Source organism: Eriocheir sinensis, chromosome 2, assembly GCF_024679095.1.
Source record: "Eriocheir sinensis breed Jianghai 21 chromosome 2, ASM2467909v1, whole genome shotgun sequence".
Classification (NCBI taxonomy): Eukaryota; Metazoa; Arthropoda; class Malacostraca; order Decapoda; family Varunidae; genus Eriocheir; species Eriocheir sinensis.
In genome coordinates this window covers 25,502,800-25,523,577 of record NC_066510.1, presented here as the reverse complement: position 1 = coordinate 25,523,577, position 20,778 = coordinate 25,502,800, and the positions used below count along the sequence as shown (strand labels likewise).

Sequence of the window (20,778 nt, the reverse complement as noted above, 5' to 3'; positions counted from 1 at the left end):
GAAGGGGAAGGAGAAGAAGACCCAAGACAAGACGGAAAGATTGAATAGCAGCGGATATGAGAGAAAAGTGCATGGATACCAACATGGCAGGCGATAGAGACAAGTGGAGGCGGCTAAACAAGAACAGCGACCCCGTGCAAAGATGGGTTGATGAAGCAGGCGAAGAAGTAATACCATACCATCGAGAAAAGGGGCTGCGTACTGAATCTTATTATACCATCATTCGAAAAGTAGTTTTATGGCATGTTAAACTTGATGATAAATTCGTGTTGCCTAGAATATACCTATGGAAAAAAAGAGAAACTAGGACAGCATCTAATCACCGCAGCTTTAGTAAAATCGCCTCAGTATGGTCTGTCAAACTCAATGGTGGCCGTAATTTAGTACAATACACAATGCCACTAAGAACGGACATATGCCGCTGGTGGTCTGTAAATCAGTATTTGTCTTGCACCAAGTTAGTCACTGTGAAAATTGTTCTCGTATGTTGTAGATTCTCGGAAGAAATTATACTAACAGAGTTTTTATATGCTTGTTTGACTTCACTGATAACAGACCTAATGCACAAGCACAAACCTGGATGCCGGATTCTTATTTTGGTGAGGTGTTTGTTAAGTTATTTTATGTCAGACTTTCAATAGAAATGATGATAATTGAAACTTCGTATGAACTTGTTTGACGTCACTAATAACAGACCCACATTTACACAATCACATTAATGCCGGATATTTCTTTTTGTGTGTGTGTTGGTGAAGAAGCGTTTGGGAAGTTAGAAGGTCAGACATTCACCGGTAATGATGATAACCGGGAATGTGATCTTGATTGACAACACTAATGACAGACTTGCCCACTCCACATCACAAACTCTGATGCCGAGTCTTTCATTGTTTTGCGGTGCTGAGGTCGCTTGTCTTGCTGGTGAGCCGCGTTCAAGGTGCTCTGAGTGACGCTGATTACCTTCCCCTGACTTTAATTCGACGTGTGAACACCTGAGTTGAGTTCGCGCGAAGGTCAGCCCCGAAATTTACCTCCTCAAAAGTTGGACAAAAGTGGAATGACATTTGGGTGTTACCTGTCCACGGTTTTACTGGTGGGTTGGTTTGTGGACTGTTTGAGTTGTATATAAGTTTTATTTATTTATTTTTCGCTCCAGTGGTACCTAATTGTGTGGTATGATTATTTTTAACGTGATTCGGTGGGTAGCTTTACTTTGCTTGCCTCTGTATCTTGATGTCTGTTTAATTCGCTCTTTTTTCTCTTTTTGGTTACGTATCTTTCTTACGTGCTTTGTCTTACTTTATTTTTATCTTTCTTTTTGTTTTTCTTTATTTATTTGTATTTTCTTCTTTCATTCTATTTCTTTTTTCTTTCGTCCCTCCTTCTCTCCTTCCCTTATCCTTTCTTTTATTCTTCTGCCCTCTGTTCCTTCCTTTCTTTCGTCCCTTCCTTCCTTCCTTCCTTCCTTCCTTCCATCCACCCTCCGTCCTTTTCGTCCTTCCTTCCATCCACCTTTCTTTCCTTTCATTCCCTCCTTCCTTTCATTCCCTCCCTCCTTCCTTCCTTCCTTCCTTCCTTCCTTCCTTCCATCCACCCTTCGTCCTTTTCGTCCTTCCTTCCTTCCTTTCTTCCGTCCTTCCTTCCTTCCTTCCTTCCACCTGTCTTACATTCCCTCCTTCCCTTCCCTCCTTCCTTCCTTCCTTCCTTCCTTTCTTGCATCACCTCCATCAGTCTGGCATTTCGATTTTCTTTTATCTGAGTCCGACTGACGCAATCTCTCCCCTTTACCTGGGATGGCTGGCTGGTTAGTGTAAGTTTTATAAGCCTTGCGTAAGCTGCGTAGTAAAGGTCAGTAGATAAAAAAAGAAAAGCTTGATATTGGCTTGTGTCATTCTCAGCTTCCTTTTTGCCACTACGATATGAATGCACCTTTGATGATGATGATGATGATGATGATGATGTTTTTCGTACTATTTAATCACACCATACGATCACTACGCACTCATGAACCTATGATGCCCTCTAGCCCCCCTCCACCCCCCCCCCCCCCATCCACGAAAATCTAGCCCCTCCACTTCCCCCCCCCCCCAACTCTATCAATATTATACAGACCTGGAGAGAGAGAGAGAGAGAGAGAGAGAGAGAGAGAGAGAGAGAGAGAGAGAGAGAGAGAGAGAGAGAGAGAGAGAGAGAGAGAGAGAGAGAGAGAGAGAGAGAGAGAGAGAGAGAGAGAGAGAGAGAGAGAGAGAGAGAGAGAGAGAGAGAGAGAGGGGGGGGGGGGTGAACCCACGGGGGAACCACAGTAATAAAGAAAAGCAAGGGAACTACAGTACTACTAGTGGGAATAGGGATCACACACACACACACACACACACACACACACACACACACACACACACACACAGCCAATCCCATGGTTTCTAAGGGGAGGGTGAGAGGGTCCCCATTCCGCCACTTAAGTGTGCGGCGAGTATATTTACTTAATTATGTAGTTAAATAGTTAGTTTAAAAGATAGTCAAACGGTTATAGTTAATTAGTTAGCTAGGTCGTTAGATGGTTAATTACTAAAAGTTAGTCAGTTAGGTAGGAAGGCAGATAGTTAAGTAATTAGTTTAATGATAGTCAAACAGCTAGATAGAGAGTTAGCTGGTTAGATTGATAGTTAGATAGTGGATCATTCTTTTTTCAGTATTTTGTGTTTTTATATTTTTTTGCTGCTGTGTGTTGATCTTGGTGTTCTGTTTGTATACTGTAATTTTTAATGTCCTGTTTTTTTATAACATCCTTTTTTGGTGTCTTATTTATATCTTATTCCCCTTTTTGCTGTTTATTTTTTATATAATTCATTTTATGGAATTCTGTGTTGGTCTGGATGAGCCTCTTTGCCCCATAAAAGACTCACAAGTAATTTGGTTGATGTTGATGTTAGAGGCAAAAAGTGGATGATGTGTGTTTGTATTGCAGTATATTTATATTTGATTATACTATATGTTATTTATTTATTTAATTGTTTAATTTGTTTATTTTATTTTATTTTATTTATTTATTTATTTGGTTGGTTGGTTTGAATCCGGAGTTTTCCTTCTCCTAGGTGGATTGCCTTACGCTAAAGAGCTCCACCAGCCCGGGTGTGTAATCGGAGTTTGCGCTCCTAGGTGAACTGCCTTACGCTAACGACCTCCACCAGCCCGGGTGTGTTGTTCGGAGTTTGCTCTCCTAGGTGAACTGCCTTACGCTAACGAGCTCCACCAGCCCGGGTTTGTTGTTCGGAGTTTGCTCTCCTAGGTGAACTGCCTTGCGCTAACGAGCTCCACCAGCCCGGGTTTGTTGTTCGGAGTTGTCCCTCTCCTAGGTGAACTGCCTACCACGGCTAACGACCTCCACCTGTCCGGGTTTGTTGTTCGGAGTTTCCTTCTCCTAGGAGGACTGCCTACGGCTAACGATCTCCACCTGTCCGGGTTTGTTGTTCGGAGTTTTCCTTCTCCTAGGAGTACTGCCTACCACGGCTAACTACCCCCTCCTGCCCGGGATTGTTGTCAGAGTTGTCCTTCTCCTAGGTGAACTGCCTTACGCTAACGACCTCCACCAGCCCGGGTTTGTAATCGGAGTTTGCTCTCCTAGGTGAACTGCCTTACGCTAACGAGCTCCACCAGCCCGGGTTTGTTGTTCGGAGTTTGCTCTCCTAGGTGAACTGCCTTACGCTTACGACCTCCACCAGCCCGGGTTTGTAATCAGAGTTTGCTCTCCTAGGTGAACTGCCTTACGCTAACGAGCTCCACCTGCCCGGGTTTGTTGTTCGGAGTTGTCCCTCTCCTAGGTGAACTGCCTACCACGGCTAACGATCTCCACCTGTCCGGGTTTGTTGTTCGGAGTTGTCCCTCTCCTAGGTGAACTGCCTACCACGGCTGACGATCTCCACCTGCCCGGGTTTGTTGTTCGGAGTTGTCCCTCCTAGGTGAACTGCCTACCACGGCTGACGATCTCCTCCTGCCCGGGTTTGTTGTTCGGAGTTGTCCCTCTCCTAGGTGAACTGCCTTACGCTAACGAGCTCCACCAGCCCGTGTTTGTTGTTCGGAGTTGTCCCTCTCCTAGGTGAACTGCCTACCACGGCTAACGATCTCCACCTGCCCGGGTTTGTTGTTCGGAGTTGTCCCTCTCCTAGGTGAACTGCCTACCACGGCTGACGATCTCCACCTGCCCGGGTTTGTTGTTCGGAGTTGTCCCTCTCCTAGGTGAACTGCCTACCACGGCTAACGATCTCCACCTGTCCGGGTTTGTTGTTCGAAGTTGTCCCTCTCCTAGGTGAACTGCCTACCACGGCTAACGATCCTCACCTGCCCGTGTTTGTTGTTCGAAGTTGTCCCTCTCCTAGGTGAACTGCCTACCACGGCTGACGATCTCCACCTGCCCGGGTTTGTTGTTCGGAGTTGTCCCTCTCCTAGGTGAACTGCCTACCACGGCTGACGATCTCCACCTTCCCGGGTTTGTTGTTCGGAGTTGTCCCTCTCCTAGGTGAACTGCCTACCACGGCTGACGATCTCCACCTGCCCGGGTTTGTTGTTCGGAGTTGTCCCTCTCCTAGGTGAACTGCCTACCACGGCTGACGATCTCCACCTGCCCGGGTTTGTTGTTCGGAGTTGTCCCTCTCCTAGGTGAACTGCCTACCACGGCTGACGATCTCCACCTGCCCGGGTTTGTTGTTCGGAGTTGTCCCTCTCCACGGGGAACGGCCTACCACGGCTGACGATCTCCACCTGCCCGGGTTTGTTGTTCGGAGTTGTCCCTCTCCTAGGTGAACTGCCTACCACGGCTAACGATCTCCACCTGCCCGGGTTTGTTGTTCGGAGTTATCCCTCTCCTAGGTGAACTGCCTACCACGGCTAACGATCTCCACCTGCCCGGGTTTGTTGTTCGGAGTTGTCCCTCTCCTAGGTGAACTGCCTACCACGGCTAACGATCTCCACCTGCCCGGGTTTGTTGTTCGGAGTTGTCCCTCTCCTAGGTGAACTGCCTACCACGGCTAACGATCTCCACCTGCCCGTGTTTGTTGTTCGGAGTTGTCCCTCTCCTAGGTGAACTGCCTACCACGGCTAACGATCTCCACCTGCCCGTGTTTGTTGTTCGGAGTTGTCCCTCTCCTAGGTGAACTGCCTACCACGGCTGACGATCTCCACCTACCCGGGTTTGTTGTTCGCAGTTGGCCCTAAGCTCTGTGAACGCACTACCACGGCTGACGATCTCCACCTGCCCGGGTTTGTTGTTCGAAGTTGTCCCTCTCCTAGGTGAACTGCCTACCACGGCTGACGATCTCCACCTTCCCGGGTTTGTTGTTCGGAGTTGTCCCTCTCCTAGGTGAACTGCCTACCACGGCTGACGATCTCCACCTGCCCGGGTTTGTTGTTCGAAGTTGTCCCTCTCCTAGGTGAACTGCCTACCACGGCTAACGATCTCCACCTGCCCGGGTTTGTTGTTCGGAGTTTGCTCTCCTAGGTGAACTGCCTACCACGGCTAACGAGCCCCACCTACCCGGGCATATCTCCGGCACCTCCGCGAACGCCCCGGAGGACACCAAGTTGCCCTTCGGGGAGCTCTCCAGTACTGCCACGCTCGCCAGGGAGACCTTGGGCTCGCTGGCGCTCCTTAGCCCTGCCGAGGCGAGGAGGGCAGATGCTAGAACTCGCTTCTTAAAACTACCAGACTGGATTATGAAATTTATTATTAATACTGTGAATGCGCTGCTCACTGCGTTTATCATTTTTGGGATGGAAGGCCGAAGGGCCTCGGGAACGCGCACAGAATATCCAAAATCTTCCTCCGTTTCCCTCTTTTTTTTCTTTCTTCCAATATTTCTTTTTTATTACATGATCCTTATCTTTATTTGTCTGTTTTATTATTCATTTATTTATTATTTCTCTCTTAGATAATTGAGAGAGTAGATAATGTCCGGAGGGGGAAATGTTCAGAAGGGAATATGTTGATGGGGGACTTTGTCAAGGGGGAAAACGTTAGGAGAAGTAAAGTCCTTGAGGGAATATGTTCGGCACCCGCTACTACTACTACTACTACTACTACTACTATACTACTGCTACTACTATACTACTGCTACTACTACACTGCTGCTACTACTACACAAGTACTACGTATAAAATTTAGATATTTTTTCAACCTTGTCAAACACATGCCATTTTGCTTAACTAAAGGAATAGGGAAAATAATCTTAATTTTTTTTCGAGTGGAAGCTATTCTCATATCTTAAGAAGTAAGAAAAAATAACTGTGCTTAACTTTAGTCTTGTTGCCAGGAATAAGATAATATTGTAGTCATGCGTAATGCTTGCAAAACATGCCTTGGGGTCTCTTTATCTTAGTTATTTGTCAGTGTGTCACGTAGGTACTCTTTTCTTCCATATGTTTCCTTCATCCTGTGTGTCTGCCCATTGCCATCTCTTGATATTAATTGCCTTTATTGTGTCGTCTAAATATTTATGTTCTATAGGGGGTTCTATCATCCCTTGTATGATTCCCTGCACTGATCTCTTATTTCTCTTGGGGCACCAACAAAGCAAATAAACGAGCGTGCGAGAGAGAGAGAGAGAGAGAGAGAGAGAGAGAGAGAGAGAGAGAGAGAGAGAGAGAGAGAGAGAGAGAGAGAGAGAGAGAGAGAGAGAGAGAGAGAGAGAGAGAGAGAGAGAGAGAGTCACACCTGGGGCAGAGGAGCGACGGCCCGACCCGTCCATCCCCCCCATCGCCCCCACTCCCTCAACCCTCGCGGTCGGTCCCCTCGACCACACAACCATGCCCACCACATCAGGACCAACACAAAGGTGCCAACAGAGCAAGCACTCGCCCCGGACTGAGGAGCGAGGCAAAGGAGCAACAAAACTGACCCTAATACAACCATGTCATTCACACAACCTACCAATCAACTAAAAATACTACAGCACAATGTCCACCATTGGCACACCAAACGCATCAATCTAATAAACACGTACACATGAACCCAGATGTAATCCTCATAAATAGCCATGGCCTCCCCAACACCCAGGCTCTAAAGATACCGGGTTATTCATGTTATCAGCGGAACAGAACAGGTGAACAACACGCTGGAGTGGCAATAGCAGTCAAAACAGGAACCCAGCACAAAATATATGACGACTTCCACTACTCCGACACCCTTTCTGTTGAATTAATGACTACCCTCGGGCCCATTAATATTGCCACTACTTACATCCCCCCACGAGAGGGCTGCATCATGTTTCCTGACTTCTATAAACTGCTACGCATACCTGAACCCATGTACTTCCTAGGCGACTTAAACGCACGCCACACCAGCCTTGGCCATTCCAACACAAATACAACTGGACGAAACATTATGAAAATCATCACCACCTTCGGAGCCCAGCACATAGGTCCAAATTTCCCCACGTTTATAGGCCACTCAGCCCTCACCACGCCTGACGTGATTCTAACGAACGGGAAAACATACCACAACACCCACGCCAGCCAGGGGCCACTGACGAGCAGCGACCACCTCCCAATACTGTTCACCATCTCAACCACTCCCGTTGTCGTGCCCTGCCCACAGCGGATGAACACAAAAAAGGCGAATTGGGAGCAATATAAGAACATTATTGACTCAGAACTACCTGACCTACATCTAGAGGGGAAAAACACAGATGACATAGAAACCGCTGTCAACACCTGGTATACCGCTGTCAAAACTGCCCAAGCACAAGCAATACCCCTCACAAGGCACAAAACACTATCATACCCCCACCGCAACCAAGAGATTACGGACGCACAGCTACGTTTTACCAACATCTTCCGATACGCCGGGCGGCACGGCTGGACGCATGATCTTTATCAACAAAGTAGAGTTCTCCAACGAACGCTACAAGACACGTGCAAAACAGTATACAACAGGCACTGGGAAAACACAATAAAAGGCCTCGCCGAGAAATACAAGGACCCAAAAACCTTCTGGCAGGGAATAAAACGCCTGCAGGGCAACACACACCACCGCCCCATACACCTAGAAAAGGGAGGAGTCAAAATACAGGATGACGAGGGTATTGCCCAAGAGTTCAGTGAAACCTGGAAGTCAGTGTTCACAATAAGACCTGAAGACAACGCTCATTATGACCAAGACAATGAACGGGAAGTAAAGGCATGGCTCCAACAGGACCCAACAAGAACCAGGCCACACCATACGATTGATCTGCGCCTAACACAGGCCCATCTGTTGACTATGGAAATAGGCACAGCCGAGCTCCGGTCAGCTATAAACAAAACGAAAAACACGTCGCCCGGAGAGAGCAAAATAGATAAACAACAACTCAGCATGTTACCCCCCCGGGGGCTGGCGTACCTACTCACCATATATAATGCGATGTTAACAACAGGTTACTTCCCTCAACGATTCAAAGTCGCCACTGATACCTAAACCAGGCAAACCTTCCACGGATCCCAAGAACTACAGACCAATCTCACCCTAGAAGTCCCTGGAAAAATCTTTGAAAGAATAATCAACTTACGACTCAGATGTCACCTGGAGGAAAACAACCTTTATAACCCGTCCCAGTATGGCTTCAGGGCAGGGAGGAGCACTACGTCAGCTATCTCCATCGCCAGCGAAAAGGTAGCACTCACTAAAGGACAAGGACTAAACTGCACTATTATCCAACGCGACATCAGCAAAGCGTTTGATAAAGTCTGGCTTCAGGGCCTGCAATACAAAATACTTCAACTCGGACTGCCAGAGCTAACGGAAAAACTGTTATGTAGCTTCCTTGATCAGCGCTCAGCTTCCATTCGAGTTAAGTCAGCAATCTCCTCCCCGTTCCCCTGCACAGCGGCGTGCCACAGGGCAGCGTGTTATCACCAACGCTCTTCATCACCTACACCTCTGACATGCCCCGGTCTGATAACAGAAGCTGTATGGATATATATTATGCTGACGACGCGACACAAATAGTGACCTCCAACGGTACCCTAGACCACCATGACGCCCTGGTCGTGCGGGAGGCGAACAGACTCAACACATTTGAAAAAAAATGGAAGATCAAAACAAACATAGACAAGTTCGCTGTGGTCGCACTCGGCAGGAAAAAATTAAATGACATACAAATACAGGGCAACACCATCTCCCACCAAAAACAATGCCAGATATTAGGCCACACAGTGACATTCACCGGCCTGATCGTTAAACACGTCAACGACAAAACCATGAAAGTTAAAACAGCCCTCGCATCACTAAACAGATTCTGGCACTTCACAGAGCGGCTCAAACTGTATCTAGTAAAGACTAAGATACTTCCTATACTAGACTACTCACCCACCCCGACACACATGGCTTCCCACACCAAGATGTTACAGCTTCAGAGGCTGCAGAACAAAGCGCTGAGATTTGCCACCGGACAGAAATACCCGTACACGGAAAACACAGCAGCACAACACCGCAGACTCGGAGTACAACTAGTCAGCACAAGGCTACGGGAGGCGGCCGGAAAGATATGGGAGAAGCTAGACCAGCAAGACGACGTGAACTACACCCACGTCAAGGAGCTTGACGGCAGCACGAACTTGGTCCACCCTGGTTTCCGCGCAGCTTGAAGTCACTACGAGAACAACCGCCCACACATCACTTCACACAAGTGACGCCATAGCTTAGCTTAGCTCTCTACACACAAACAATCCAAACACACAAACCCCCAGCACGCCGGGGGTATACAAATAAGGTGCCCGATAAACAATAACTACACCAGAACAACTAACGAACCTACACCATACAACTGTACACTCCTACTGTCTTTCCTATTCCCCACCTGTACCTCACCACTAACCCACTTCCTCTTCGTACTATACCCTTGATTAAAAAAAAAAAAGAGAGAGGTGGGGGGAACCACGGGGGAACCACAGTAATAAAGAAAAGCAATTGAACTACAGTACTACCAGTGGGAATAGGGATCACACACACACACACACACACACACACACACACACACACACACACACACACACACACACAGCCAATCCCATGGTTTCTAAGGGGAGGGTGAGGGGGTCCCCATTCCGCCACTTAAGTGTGCGGCGAGTATATTTACTTAATTATGTAGTTAAATAGTTAGTTTAAAAGATAGTCAAACGGTTATAGTTAATTAGTTAGCTAGGTCGTTAGATGGTTAATTACTAAAAGTTAGTCAGTTAGGTAGGAAGGCAGATAGTTAAGTAATTAGTTTAATGATAGTCAAACAGCTAGATAGAGAGTTAGCTGGTTAGATTGATAGTTAGATAGTGGATCATTCTTTTTTCAGTATTTTGTGTTTTTATATTTTTTTGCTGCTGTGTGTTGATCTTGGTGTTCTGTTTGTATACTGTAATTTTTAATGTCCTGTTTTTTTACAACATCCTTTTTTGGTGTCTTATTTATATCTTATTCCCCTTTTTGCTGTTTATTTTTTATATCATTCATTTTATGGAATTCTGTGTTGGTCTGGATGAGCCTCTTTGTCCCCATAAAAGACTCACAAGTAATTTGGTTGATGTTGATGTTAGAGGAAAAAAGTGGATGATGTGTGTTTGTATTGTAGTATATTTATATTTGATTATACTATATGTTATTTATTTATTTAATTGTTTAATTTGTTTATTTTATTTTATTTTATTTATTTATTTATTTGGTTGGTTGGTTTGAATTCGGAGTTTTCCTTCTCCTAGGAGGACTGCCTACCACGGCTAACGACCTCCTCCTGCCCGGGTTTGTGGTCAGAGTTGTCCTTCTCCTAGGTGAACTGCCTTACGCTAACGAGCTCCACCAGCCCGGGTTTGTAATCGGAGTTTGCTCTCCTAGGTGAACTGCCTTACGCTAACGACCTCCACCAGCCCGGGTTTGTTGTTCGGAGTTTGCTCTCCTAGGTGAACTGCCTTACGCTAACGACCTCCACCAGCCCGGGTTTGTTGTTCGGAGTTTGCTCTCCTAGGTGAACTGCCTTACGCTAACGAGCTCCACCAGCCCGGGTTTGTTGTTCGGAGTTGTCCCTCTCCTAGGTGAACTGCCTACCACGGCTAACGATCTCCACCTGTCCGGGTTTGTTGTTCGGAGTTTTCCTTCTCCTAGGAGGACTGCCTACCACGGCTAACGATCTCCACCTGTCCGGGTTTGTTGTTCGGAGTTTTCCTTCTCCTAGGAGGACTGCCTACCACGGCTAACGACCCCCTCCTGCCCGGGTTTGTTGTCAGAGTTGTCCTTCTCCTAGGTGAACTGCCTTACGCTAACGACCTCCACCAGCCCGGGTTTGTAATCGGAGTTTGCTCTCCTAGGTGAACTGCCTTACGCTAACGAGCTCCACCAGCCCGGGTTTGTTGTTCGGAGTTTGCTCTCCTAGGTGAACTGCCTTACGCTTACGACCTCCACCAGCCCGGGTTTGTAATCAGAGTTTGCTCTCCTAGGTGAACTGCCTTACGCTAACGAGCTCCACCTGCCCGGGTTTGTTGTTCGGAGTTGTCCTCTCCAGGTGAACTGCCTACCACGGCTGACGATCTCCACCTGCCCGGGTTTGTTGTTCGGAGTTGTCCCTCTCCAGGTGAACTGCCTCCCACCGCTAACGATCTCCACCTGTCCGGGTTTGTTGTTCGGAGTTGTCCCTCTCCTAGGTGAACTGCCTACCACGGCTGACGATCTCCACCTGCCCGGGTTTGTTGTTCGGAGTTGTCCCTCTCCTAGGTGAACTGCCTACCACGGCTGACGATCTCCACCTGCCCGGGTTTGTTGTTCGGAGTTGTCCCTCTCCTAGGTGAACTGCCTACCACGGCTGACGATCTCCACCTGCCCGGGTTTGTTGTTCGTAGTTGACCCTCTCCTAGGTGAACTGCCTACCACGGCTAACGATCTCCACCTGCCCGGGTTTGTTGTTCGGAGTTGTCCCTCTCCTAGGTGAACTGCCTACCACGGCTAACGATCTCCACCTGCCCGGGTTTGTTGTTCGGAGTTGTCCCTCTCCTAGGTGAACTGCCTACCACGGCTAACGATCTCCACCTGCCCGTGTTTGTTGTTCGGAGTTGTCCCTCTCCTAGGTGAACTGCCTACCACGGCTAACGATCTCCACCTGCCCGTGTTTGTTGTTCGGAGTTGTCCCTCTCCTAGGTGAACTGCCTACCACGGCTGACGATCTCCACCTTCCCGGGTTTGTTGTTCGGAGTTGTCCCTCTCCTAGGTGAACTGCCTACCACGGCTGACGATCTCCACCTTCCCGGGTTTGTTGTTCGGAGTTGTCCCTCTCCTAGGTGAACTGCCTACCACGGCTGACGATCTCCACCTGCCCGTGTTTGTTGTTCGGAGTTGTCCCTCTCCTAGGTGAACTGCCTACCACGGCTGACGATCTCCACCTTCCCGTGTTTGTTGTTCGGAGTTGTCCCTCTCCTAGGTGAACTGCCTACCACGGCTGACGATCTTCACCTTCCCGGGTTTGTTGTTCGGAGTTGTCCCTCTCCTAGGTGAACTGCCTACCACGGCTAACGATCTCCACCTGCCCGTGTTTGTTGTTCGGAGTTGTCCCTCTCCTAGGTGAACTGCCTACCACGGCTGACGATCTCCACCTTCCCGGGTTTGTTGTTCGGAGTTGTCCCTCTCCTAGGTGAACTGCCTACCACGGCTGACGATCTCCACCTGCCCGGGTTTGTTGTTCGAAGTTGTCCCTCTCCTAGGTGAACTGCCTACCACGGCTGACGATCTCCACCTGCCCGGGTTTGTTGTTCGAAGTTGTCCCTCTCCTAGGTGAACTGCCTACCACGGCTAACGATCTCCACCTGCCCGGGTTTGTTGTTCGAAGTTGTCCCTCTCCTAGGTGAAATGCCTACCACGGCTAACGATCTCCACCTGCCCGGGTTTGTTGTTCGGAGTTTGCTCTCCTAGGTGAACTGCCTACCACGGCTAACGAGCCCCACCTACCCGGGCATATCTCCGGCACCTCCGCGAACGCCCCGGAGGACACCAAGTTGCCCTTCGGGGAGCTCTCCAGTACTGCCACGCTCGCCAGGGAGACCTTGGGCTCGCTGGCGCTCCTTAGCCCTGCCGAGGCGAGGAGGGCAGATGCTAGAACTCGCTTCTTAAAACTACCAGACTGGATTATGAAATTTATTATTAATACTGTGAATGCGCTGCTCACTGCGTTTATCATTTTTGGGATGGAAGGCCGAAGGGCCTCGGGAACGCGCACAGAATATCCAAAATCTTCCTTCGTTTCCCTCTTTTTTTTCTTTCTTCCAATATTTCTCTTTTATTACATGATCCTTATCTTTATTTGTCTGTTTTATTATTCATTTATTTATTATTTCTCTCTTAGATAATTGAGAGAGTAGATAATGTCCGGAGGGGGAAATGTTCAGAAGGGAATATGTTGATGGGGGACTTTGTCAAGGGGGAAAACGTTCGGAGAAGTAAAGTCCTTGAGGGAATATGTTCGGCACCCGCTACTACTACTACTACTACTACTACTACTACTGCTGCTGCTGCTGCTGCTGCTGCTGCTACTACTACTACTACTACTACTACTACTACTACTACTACTACTACTGCTGCTGCTGCTGCTGCTACTACTACTACTACTACTACTACTACTACTACTACTACTACTACTATACTACTGCTACTACTATACTACTGCTACTACTACACTGCTGCTACTACTACACAAGTACTACGTATAAAATTTAGATATTTTTTCAACCTTGTCAAACACATGCCATTTTGCTAAACTAAAGGAATAGTGGAAGCTATTCTCATATCTGAAGAAGTAAGAAAAAATAACTGTGCTTAACTTTAGTCTTGTTGCCAGGAATAAGATAATATTGTAGTCATGCGTAATGCTTGCAAAACATGCCTTGGGGTCTCTTTATCTTAGTTATTTGTCAGTGTGTCACGTAGGTACTCTTTTCTTCCATATGTTTCCTTCACCCTGTGTGTCCGCCCATTGCCATCTCTTGATATTAATTGCCTTTATCGTGTCGTCTAAATATTTATGTTCTATAGGGGGTTCTATCATCCCTTGTATGATTCCGTGCACTGATCTCTTATTTCTCTTGGGGCACCAACAAAGCAAATAAACGAGCGTGAGAGAGAGAGAGAGAGAGAGAGAGAGAGAGAGAGAGAGAGAGAGAGAGAGAGAGAGAGAGAGAGAGAGAGAGAGAGAGAGAGAGAGAGAGATAGAGAGAGAGAGAGAGAGAGAGAGAGAGAGAGAGAGAGAGAGAGAGAGAGAGAGAGAGAGAGAGAGAGAGAGAGAGAGAGAGAGAGAGAGAGAGAGAGAGAGAGAGAGAGAGAGAGAGAGAGAGAGAGAGAGAGAGAGAGAGAGAGAGAGAGAGAGAGAGAGAGAGAGAGAGAGAGAGAGAGTCACAACTGGGGCAGAGGAGCGACGGCCCGACCCTTCCATCCCCCCCATCGCCCCCACTCCCTCAACCCACGCGGTCGGTCCCCTCGACCCCACAACCGGGCCCCCCCCATCAGGACCAACACAGAGGTGCCAACAGAGCAAGCACTCGAGGCAAAAGGAGAAAAAAAACTGGCCCCTAATACTCACAACCATGTCATTTGCACAACCTACCAATCAACTAAAAATACTACAGCACAATGTCCACCATTGGCACACCAAACGCATCAATCTAATAAACACGTACACACATGAGAACCCAGATGTAATCCTCATAAATAGCCATGGCCTCCCCAACACCCAGGCTCTAAAGATACCGGGTTATTCATGTTATCAGCGGAACAGAACAGGTGAACAACACGCTGGGGTGGCAATAGCAGTCAAAACAGGAACCCAGCACAAAATATATGACGACTTCCACTACTCCGACACCCTTTCTGTTAAATTAATGACTACCCTTGGGCCCATTAATATTGCCACTACTTACATCCCCCCTCGAGAGGGCTGCATCATGCTTCCTGACTTCTATAGACTGCTACGCATACCTGAACCCATGTACTTCCAAGGCGACTTAAACGCACACCACACCAGCCTTGGCCATTCCAACACAAATACAACTGGACGAAACATTATGAAAATCATCACCACCTTCGGAGCCCAGCACATAGGTCCAAATTTCCCCACGTTTATAGGCCACTCAGCCCTCACCACGCCTGACGTGATTCTAACGAATGGGAAAACATACCACAACACCCACGCCAGCCAGGGGCCACTAACGAGCAGCGACCACCTCCCAATACTGTTCACCATCTCAACCACTCCCGTTGTCGTGCCCTGCCCACAGCGGATGAACACAAAAAAGGCGAATTGGGAGCAATATAAGAACATTATTGACTCAGAACTACCTGACCTACATCTAGAGGGGAAAAACACAGATGATATAGAAACCGCTGTCAACACCTGGTATACCGCTGTCAAAACTGCCCAAGCACAAGCAATACCCCTCACAAGGCACAAAACATTATCATACCCCCACCGCAACCAAGAGATTACGGACGCACAGCTATGTTTTACCAACATCCTCCGATACGCCGGGCGGCACGGCTGGACGCATGATCTTTATCAACAAAGTAGAGTTCTCCAACGAACGCTACAAGACACGTGCAAAACAGTATACAACAGGCACTGGGAAAACACAATAAAAGGCCTCGCCGAGAAATACAAGGACCCAAAAACCTTCTGGCAGGGAATAAAACGCCTGCAGGGCAACACACACCACCGCCCCATACACCTAGAAAAGGGAGGAGTCAAAATACAGGATGACGAGGGTATTGCCCAAGAGTTCAGTGAAACCTGGAAGTCAGTGTTCACAATAAGACCTGAAGACAACGCTCATTATGACCAAGACAATGAACGGGAAGTAAAGGCATGGCTCCAACAGGACCCAACAAGAACCAGGCCACACCATACGATTGATCTGCAGCGCCTAACACAGGCCCATCTGTTGACTATGGAAATAGGCACAGCCGAGCTCCGGTCAGCTATAAACAAAACGAAAAACACGTCGCCCGGAGAGTGCAAAATAGATAAACAACAAATCAGCATGTTACCCCCCCGGGGGCTGGCGTACCTACTCACCATATATAATGCGATGTTAACAACAGGTTACTTCCCTCAACGATTCAAAGTCGCCACTGATACCTAAACCAGGCAAACCATCCACGGATCCCAAGAACTACAGACCAATCTCACTCCTAGAAGTCCCTGGAAAAATCTTTGAAAGAATAATCAACTTACGACTCAGATGTCACCTGGAGGAAAACAACCTTTATAACCCGTCCCAGTATGGCTTCAGGGCAGGGAGGAGCACTACGTCAGCTATCTCCATCGCCAGCGAAAAGGTAGCACTCACTAAAGGACAAGGACTAAACTGCACTATTATCCAACGCGACATCAGCAAAGCGTTTGATAAAGTCTGGCTTCAGGGCCTGCAATACAAAATACTTCAACTCGGACTGCCAGAGCTAACGGAAAAACTGTTATGTAGCTTCCTTGATCAGCGCTCAGCTTCCATTCGAGTTAAGTCAGCAATATCCTCCCGTTCCCCTGCACAGCGGCGTGCCACAGGGCAGCGTGTTATCACCAACGCTCTTCATCACCTACACCTCTGACATGCCCCGGTCTGATAACAGAAGCTGTATGGATATATATTATGCTGACGACGCGACACAAATAGTGACCTCCAACGGTACCCTAGACCACCATGACGCCCTGGTCGTGCGGGAGGCGAACAGACTCAACACATTTGAAAAAAATGGAAGATCAAAACAAACATAGACAAGTTCGCTGTGGTCGCACTCGGCAGGAAAAAATTAAATGACATACAAATACAGGGCAACACCATCTCCCACCAAAAACAATGCCAGATATTAGGCCACACAGTGACATTCACCGGCCTGATCGTTAAACACGTCAACGACAAAACCATGAAAGTTAAAACAGCCCTCACATCACTAAACAGATTCTGGCACTTCACAGAGCGGCTCAAACTGTATCTAGTAAAGACTAAGATACTTCCTATACTAGACTACTCACCCACCCAGACACACATGGCTTCCCACACCAAGATGTTACAGCTTCAGAGGCTGCAGACCAAAGCGCTGAGATTTGCCACCGGACAGAAATACCCGTACACGGAAAACACAGCAGCACAACACCGCAGACTCGAGTACAACTAGTCAGCACAAGGCTACGGAGGCGTCCGGAAAGATATGGGAGAAGCTAGACCATGAAGACGTCGTGAACTACACCCACGTAAAGGAGCTTGACGGCAGCACGAACTTGGTCCACCCTGGTTTCCGCGCAGCTTGAAGTCACTACGAGAACAACCGCCCACACATCACTTCACACAAGTGACGCCATAGCTTAGCTTAGCTCTCTACACACAAACAATCCAAACACACAAACCCCCAGCACGCCGGGGGTATACAAATAAGGTGCCCGATAAACAATAACTACACCAGAACAACTAACGAACCTACACCATACAACAGTACACTCCAATACTGTCTCTCCTCTCCCCCACCTGTTCCTTCACCACTAACCCACTTCCTCTTCTTACTATACCCTTGATTTAAAAAGAGAGAGAGAGAGAGAGAGAGAGAGAGAGAGAGAGAGAGAGAGAGAGAGAGAGAGAGAGAGAGAGAGAGAGAGAGAGAGAGAGAGAGAGAGAGAGAGAGGTGGGGGGAACCACGGGGGAACCACAGTAATAAAGAAAAGCAATTGAACTACAGTACTACCAGTGGGAATAGGGATCACACACACACACACACACACACACACACACACACACACACACACACACACACACACACACACAGCCAATCCCATGGTTTCTAAGGGGAGGGTGAGGGGGTCCCCATTCCGCCACTTAAGTGTGCGGCGAGTATATTTACTTAATTATGTAGTTAAATAGTTAGTTTAAAAGATAGTCAAACGGTTATAGTTAATTAGTTAGCTAGGTCGTTAGATGGTTAATTACTAAAAGTTAGTCAGTTAGGTAGGAAGGCAGATAGTTAAGTAATTAGTTTAATGATAGTCAAACAGCTAGATAGAGAGTTAGCTGGTTAGATTGATAGTTAGATAGTGGATCATTCTTTTTTCAGTATTTTGTGTTTTTATATTTTTTTGCTGCTGTGTCTTGGTGTTCTGTTTGTATACTGTAATTTTTAATGTCCTGTTTTTTTATAACATCCTTTTTTGGTGTCTTATTTATATCTTATTCCCCTTTTTGCTGTTTATTTTTTATATAATTCATTTTATGGAATTCTGTGTTGGTCTGGATGAGCCTCTTTGCCCCATAAAAGACTCACAAGTAATTTGGTTGATGTTGATGTTAGAGGCAAAAAGTGGATGATGTGTGTTTGTATTGTAGTATATTTATATTTGATTATACTATATGTTATTTATTTATTTAATTGTTTAATTTGTTTATTTTATTTTATTTTATTTATTTATTTATTTGGTTGGTTGGTTTGAATTCGGAGTTTTCCTTCTCCTAGGAGGACTGCCTACCACGGCTAACGACCTCCTCCTGCCCGGGTTTGTGGTCAGAGTTGTCCTTCTCCTAGGTGAACTGCCTTACGCTAACGAGCTCCACCAGCCCGGGTTTGTAATCGGAGTTTGCTCTCCTAGGTGAACTGCCTTACGCTAACGACCTCCACCAGCCCGGGTTTGTTGTTCGGAGTTTGCTCTCCTAGGTGAACTGCCTTACGCTAACGACCTCCACCAGCCCGGGTTTGTTGTTCGGAGTTTGCTCTCCTAGGTGAACTGCCTTGCGCTAACGAGCTCCACCAGCCCGGGTTTTTTGTTCGGAGTTGTCCCTCTCCTAGGTGAACTGCCTACCACGGCTAACGACCTCCACCTGTCCGGGTTTGTTGTTCGGAGTTTTCCTTCTCCTAGGAGGACTGCCTACCACGGCTAACGATCTCCACCTGTCCGGGTTTGTTGTTCGGAGTTTTCCTTCTCCTAGGAGGACTGCCTACCACGGCTAACGATCCCCTCCTGCCCGGGTTTGTGGTCAGAGTTGTCCTTCTCCTAGGTGAACTGCCTTACGCTAACGACCTCCACCAGCCCGGGTTTGTAATCGGAGTTTGCTCTCCTAGGTGAACTGCCTTACGCTAACGAGCTCCACCAGCCCGGGTTTGTTGTTCGGAGTTTGCTCTCCTAGGTGAACTGCCTTACGCTTACGACCTCCACCAGCCCGGGTTTGTAATCAGAGTTTGCTCTCCTAGGTGAACTGCCTTACGCTAACGAGCTCCACCAGCCCGTGTTTGTTGTTCGGAGTTGTCCCTCTCCTAGGTGAACTGCCTACCACGGCTGACGATCTCCACCTGCCCGGGTTTGTTGTTCGGAGTTGTCCCTCTCCTAGGTGAACTGCCTACCACGGCTAACGATCTCCACCTGTCCGGGTTTGTTGTTCGAAGTTGTCCCTCTCCTAGGTGAACTGCCTACCACGGCTAACGATCTCCACCTGCCCGGGTTTGTTGTTCGTAGTTGTCCCTCTCCTAGGTGAACTGCCTACCACGGCTGACGATCTCCACCTGCCCGGGTTTGTTGTTCGGAGTTGTCCCTCTCCTAGGTGAACTGCCTACCACGGCTGACGATCTCCACCTGCCCGGGTTTGTTGTTCGGAGTTGTCCCTCTCCTAGGTGAACTGCCTACCACGGCTGACGATCTCCACCTGCCCGGGTTTGTTGTTCGGAGTTGTCCCTCTCCTAGGTGAACTGCCTACCACGGCTAACGATCTCCACCTGCCCGGGTTTGTTGTTCGTAGTTGTCCCTCTCCTAGGTGAACTGCCTACCACGGCTAACGATCTCCACCTGCCCGGGGTTGTTGTTCGAGTTGTCCCTCTCCTAGGTGAACTGCCTACCACGGCTAACGATCTCCACCTGCCCGTGTTTGTTGTTCGGAGTTGTCCCTCTCCTAGGTGAACTGCCTACCACGGCTAACGATCTCCACCTGCCCGTGTTTGTTGTTCGGAGTTGTCCCTCTCCTAGGTGAACTGCCTACCACGGCTAACGATCTCCACCTGCCCGGGTTTGTTGTTCGGAGTTGTCCCTCCCAGGTGAACTGCCTACCACGGCTAACGATCTCCACCTGCCCGGGTTTGTTGTTCGGAGTTGTCCCTCTCCTAGGTGAACTGCCTACCACGGCTGACGATCTCCACCTGCCCGGGTTTGTTGTTCAGTTGTCCCTCTCCAGGTGAACTGCCTACCACGGCTGACGATCTCCACCTGCCCGGGTTTGTTGTTCAGTTGTCCCTCTCCAGGTGAACTGCCTACCACGGCTAACGATCTCCACCTGCCCGGGTTTGTTGTTCGGAGTTTGCTCTCCTAGGTGAACTGCCTACCACGGCTAACGAGCCCCACCTACCCGGGCATATCTCCGGCACCTCCGCGAACGCCCCGGAGGACACCAAGTTGCCCTTCGGGGAGCTCTCCAGTACTGCCACGCTCGCCAGGGAGACCTTGGGCTCGCTGGCGCTCCTTAGCCCTGCCGAGGCGAGGAGGGCAGATGCTAGAACTCGCTTCTTAAAACTACCAGACTGGATTATGAAATTTATTATTAATACTGTGAATGCGCTGCTCACTGCGTTTATCATTTTTGGGATGGAAGGCCGAAGGGCCTCGGGAACGCGCACAGAATATCCAAAATCTTCCTCCGTTTCCCTCTTTTTTTTCTTTCTTCCAATATTTCTTTTTTATTACATGCTCCTTATCTTTATTTGTCTGTTTTATTATTCATTTATTTACTATTTCTCTCTTAGATAATTGAGAGAGTAGATAATGTCCGGAGGGG

At 48.1% G+C, this 20,778-nt stretch overlaps 2 long non-coding RNA genes across 10 annotated transcripts; one reads left to right on the top strand and one right to left on the bottom strand.

Annotated features, from left to right (window-relative positions):
- Positions 1-3,539: 3,539 nt before the first annotated feature.
- LOC127001630 (uncharacterized) lies at positions 3,540-20,422 on the bottom strand. Of its 9 annotated transcripts, none has more exons than XR_007755369.1 (5): positions 20,281-20,422; positions 12,592-12,801; positions 12,172-12,311; positions 4,053-4,682; positions 3,540-3,777 (listed from the first exon to the last, which is right to left on the bottom strand). It is a non-coding gene; the product is annotated as an uncharacterized LOC127001630 (long non-coding RNA). The 9 variants fall into 9 exon arrangements; XR_007755371.1 differs by lacking the exon at positions 12,592-12,801 and adding an exon at positions 19,520-19,729 and having other exon boundaries at positions 20,281-20,387; XR_007755376.1 differs by lacking the exon at positions 12,592-12,801 and adding an exon at positions 19,520-19,729 and having other exon boundaries at positions 12,172-12,241; positions 20,281-20,387.
- On the top strand, positions 10,035-19,548 carry LOC127001643 (uncharacterized). Its single transcript, XR_007755378.1, has 3 exons — positions 10,035-11,316; positions 18,677-19,347; positions 19,488-19,548. It is a non-coding gene; the product is annotated as an uncharacterized LOC127001643 (long non-coding RNA).
- Positions 20,423-20,778: the final 356 nt, after the last annotated feature.